At 46.2% G+C, this 4,598-nt stretch overlaps 1 long non-coding RNA gene across 1 annotated transcript; it reads right to left on the bottom strand.

Annotated features, from left to right (window-relative positions):
- Nucleotides 1–1,754: 1,754 nt before the first annotated feature.
- On the bottom strand, nucleotides 1,755–3,900 carry LOC310762493. The gene is made up of 2 exons (XR_014548024.1): nucleotides 3,207–3,900; nucleotides 1,755–2,681 (listed from the first exon to the last, which is right to left on the bottom strand). It is a non-coding gene; the product is annotated as an uncharacterized lncRNA (long non-coding RNA).
- Between the last annotated feature and the right edge of the window lie 698 nt (nucleotides 3,901–4,598).

Below are 4,598 nucleotides of genomic sequence, written 5' to 3'. Positions count from 1 at the left end.
GACAAGCGCCCCTGTTGTGAATGACAGGTGCTGCTGCTGGCACGGCACGTCTTTGGTAAACGAGCGCACAAAGTCGAAAGTCCTTTAGTGAAACAGTAGGTATACATTTCAATAATACCTGGGTATGTATATATTTTGTTTTTCTAGCTTGATCAAAATTATTTGTTATTTCCTAACAGGTAGATAGTTAAGAGCTTAGGCGGCTTCAGTGGCAGACGCCTGGCACCCCCCAGAATTTGGCGCCCGGGTGCCCCGCACCCCTTGCACCCCTGGGTAAAGACGGCCCTGCAGACACTATAATTGCACCATAGAGTGAGGCAGAGGACTTGTGGCGCAGCAAGGCAGCAGCACAGCAGTGTGTCCAGGGGGAGAGTGCGCATTGCGGGGCAGCCGAAGAGGAACAGTGCAACCTGTTGACGGAAATGGTACTGCGTACCATTGAGTACCCCCCCCCCCCCAAAGTACTGCTCCTAGCCATGATGGTTATGCTGGAGAGTTATGCTTCTAAATGCCAGTTGCTGGAAGCCATACAAGGGCAGAGAAAGGGCTCTTGTGTTCAAGTCTTGCTCGGGTCCTGCTTGCCAGTTTTCCACAGGCATCCGATTGACAACTGTGAGGACAGGACAAGCTATTGGCTTGACCCAGAAGGCTTTTCTTATGTTCTGACAAGGCTGGAGAGCTCAGTCAGTAGAGCATGAGACTCTTAATCCCAGGGTCATGGGTTCAAGCACCACACTGGGCAAAAGATTCCTGCATCACAGTGGGTTGGACTAGATGACCCTTGTGGTCCCTTCCAACTGTACAATTCAATGATTCTATGTTTTTAAGCCAGGGGTCAGCAACTCAGGCAGGCCCCACAAAAAACCCAGAGATGCATTTTAAATAAAAGGACACATTCTACGCATGTAAAAACACGCTGATTCCCGGACCACCTGTGGGCTGGATTTAGAAGGCGATTGGGCCACATCTGGCCCCCGGGCCTTAGGTTGCCTACCTCTGCTTTAAGCCAACATGCCAAATGCACACACAGAACTATTGGATCTGAAGAACTCTTTTGTGAGACGAGCCCCACTACCAGAATCTGGAAGTAGGCGCAGTTATGTCGTATTGGGCTGGGCCATTCACAGTGCAATTCTATGTCTATTCAGGAGTAAATGAAGTGGGGCTTGCTCCCAGGTAAACAGGGAGAGGATTGCAGCCTAAGTAAAGGCCGGAGTAGGCTGCAGCTCTCAAACAATTTGGAAGATGTGGAAGAGCTGCAATCTTTGTGAAAGGGGCCGCTGTGTGAAAGACGTAGGAAAGATTTCTGCTTGTTTTTCCACTAGTGAAAGGAGGAAAAGTGCCTGGAGCAATGGAGGGAGAGAAAGAGGGCCCCTCTCTTGAACACTCATCTGGCTGTTAAAGTGAGACCACCCTTGTTATATTTACAGACTAGGGCCCTATCAGGCAACCTCTAGTTTGGGCCTTACTAAAAAAAAAAGAAAGAAGTGGGTTTAGTTATTATACACTTTTGTTAATTCAGAAAGAATATCGGGTTTCAAACATTCATTGGGGAAAAGGCGAACAGCTCTGCAAATGGCGATGGAGTTGGGGTGAGATGACCTGACAAAAGGTCCTACAGTGCTGGCTTTAGAGGGAGGGGCAACTGCCTGGGCCCCACACTTCTGGGCCCCTCCAGAATCTTGTACAAAATCCTGCCTGCCTCCTTTATAGTCAAGTCAGTCGCCATTAACTCAGCAACATTGCCAGCAAGCAAGTTCCTCATGGTTATTATTTATTAAATTGGTACGACGCCCTTCATCCGTAGATCTCGGGGGGAAACCTAGGCATTGGGCTGCTCCTTCTTTAAGCCAGGCCCATCCACACAAGCCCATACACAAGATCCTTGACTGGGAGCTGTCCTGCACATGCCCAGTTGCCCAATTGTCCATTTCTCCCAGGACACAAGTAGGGAGGAGGCAGCCATCTTGTTTCACAATGAAATCTCAGCAGAGCGAAGGAGATGCTGAGCTTTTGGGCCGTTTCTGTTCACGTAACAGCATCACCTCTGGGGATAACAGCTTATTTCCTCTTTAGTACGACTTGCATTCGTTCTGACGGTTGGTATGATGTATTCAGTAACATTCTTCACCCCAGCTGCAATTGGCCACAGCAAATGCATTGTGATGCACTCACTGATGATTTCATGGCATCATCACGAAATCGCAGCGTTGGAAGGAACCCTGAGGATCATCCAGTCCAACCCCCTGGAATGCAGGATTCCCAACCGATGCAGGAATCTCAATCCTATGGCGAGACCTGCCCGGTTGAGCAGCTGAGGGTGCAGCGGATCTCTGGCTGAGCCTGGAGCTTCCTGCATCAGCTAGAGATCTACGCCAGTGCAACTTGATCACCCTGACTCATCTGGGGCTGTTTTAGCAAAGTTTGCAAACAGCTGAGAAAGGGAGGCGAAAGAAGCAAGGAGGGCAAGGGGTTGTTTCAGTGACAAAAGGGAACCTGAAGAGATGTGAGTGCTGGCAGCGAGCTGCCCTTTAAGCTTCTTTTTTCTAAATAGCTTGGTGGGTGGCTGGTGCTTGTTCATGAAAGGAAGGTTGACCTTCTCCATGGAGGGGGTCACCAGGAGGCGCAAAGAGGGTCTTGCTCGCTCGTCCTCCGTGTCAAGCTTCTCAGAGGGGGGAATTCTGAAAGAAAGGGCGCGATTTGGGGGGCTCTTCTGAAACAAAGCTCCATGGATGTCTGTCTGCTGAAAGGCTGAGGTAATAAATCTCTCAGGGTTGGGCCAAATTAATTAATTTTTTTTTAAAAAAATCACAGACTTGGTGGGAGGGTCAGGGAGGGTTTAAATGGCTTATGCAAAGGGTTGGTCTTGTATTCTGAGATGGATTCCTGATGCTCCTGCAGGGAGAAGGGAGTTGGTGAGTCCTGCTAGCAAAGGTGGATATTAAAACTAATATAAATGCCATTGATAATAAAGAAAACATAGGCCTTGCAGCAGAACAAGGCAAGTGAGTGCTGAGGTTGCAGAGTGGGTTCTGAGAAGGAAATCACACTTCTTCCTTAATGTGAAACTCCAGTCAAATGTAAAGCCAGCAAAGCAGGGAAGATAAGAGGCTAGCCTAGCTATATTTCTGCTGTGCTGATTTTCTACGTATTGGGAATTTTAAAGAAAGAGCGCGGAGGAAACATGTAAAAATGGTATATCCCACCTGCAGTCAGAAATGTTGCAGTCCATTCACACCTCGCTGTACTGCTTGGAAGATTTCTAAGAGGTTGAGTTGACTATACCACTTGAGGTTGCAGATGCGTGAATCCCATCATTGTTCCCTGACATTAGAAAAAGAAAAACGAGAATCCTTGTAAGAAGAGGACAGCACAGCAGGGAGAGAACTGGGCTAAGAACCTTTCTTCCCGGCGTGCTGTTTTTCTAATTGCGTGGAATTTTCACATTAATAAGCAACTGGGAACTGGATTTCCTGTATGCAGTCCAAAGCGGTACAGCAAGAAAAGCCCTGCTGGAGAAGATTAAAAGCCTATCTCGTCCACAGCATCCGGTTGTTTCCTACTCCCTTAGTTCTGCTGCTTATATAAGCCAGGTCATAGATGGCAAGCTCAGTCTTAGCTCAGAGAACATGAACAGAAGTAGGAATAGAAAGCTATTGGGGAGGAAGCAAGGGCACCTAAACCTTGTAACAATATTTGCAGAGCCATGGGAAGGTCTGCTTAGCACACGGGGAACTGTAGGAATCAGCTAGTCATAAACCCAAAGTCATCTAAGGCATAATTCACCACCTTCTTCCTTACCCTTGGCAAGCTCCTGCAGCCATCCCGTCAAAGCATTTTATTGTGACTTTCCAAGGAACAAACTGTTAATTCTGGTGATGCTCTGTTCTTCTTCCAGAAGTCAGAGGTGCCTCCCAGTGGCAGAATGCAGGCTGAAGTGAAGCAAAGGAGGGAAACGTTTATATTATCACCTGCTTCTTTCATTATATTGCATGTGGTTTGATGGCATATGGTGAATGCATTCTAAATTCCGGGAGTTTGCTAAGAGCCATATTTATTTCAACAGCAACAGTATTGCTTGACTTACTTGAGAACCGGACATCGCAATTTCACTACTTTGTTCTGAAAGTTGCATACACGAACATTTCTACTTTTTTATTTCAAAAAAAATTATATCCCACTTTTTTAAAAAAAACTTTCAGCAGTTTATCTCTAAGCGAAGTGAGGTATGAACAAGAATCTATTATCTAGATGTGAATTTTTCACCATGAATTGTTTAAAAAAGTAAATAATTCAACATTTGTCACCAATTGCTCTAAAAGTGTTTCATTTCAGTTTTGGCTGAAATGGGCCTTTAATGTTATCCCAATGAAATGGGCCTTTAATGTTATCCCAATATTGCCTCTGCAGCGATGAGTCTCAACAATGATGTTTTGCCATATCCTGGCCAACACACAGAACTGATCAGGCATCTCCTAGCAAATACATAATGTGTGTGGGGTTTTTTCCTATGCTAGGAGAAGAAGGAAATTTTGGAACTCACAAGGGCATATTTTAAAGGTCTGACAGCCTCTATTTCCTTGCTTTGCTACATATTT

Source organism: Podarcis filfolensis, assembly GCF_964270895.1.
Source record: "Podarcis filfolensis genome assembly, chromosome: 5".
Lineage (NCBI taxonomy): Eukaryota > Metazoa > Chordata > Lepidosauria > Squamata > Lacertidae > Podarcis > Podarcis filfolensis.
This window is presented reverse-complemented; position numbering and strand designations above follow the sequence as displayed.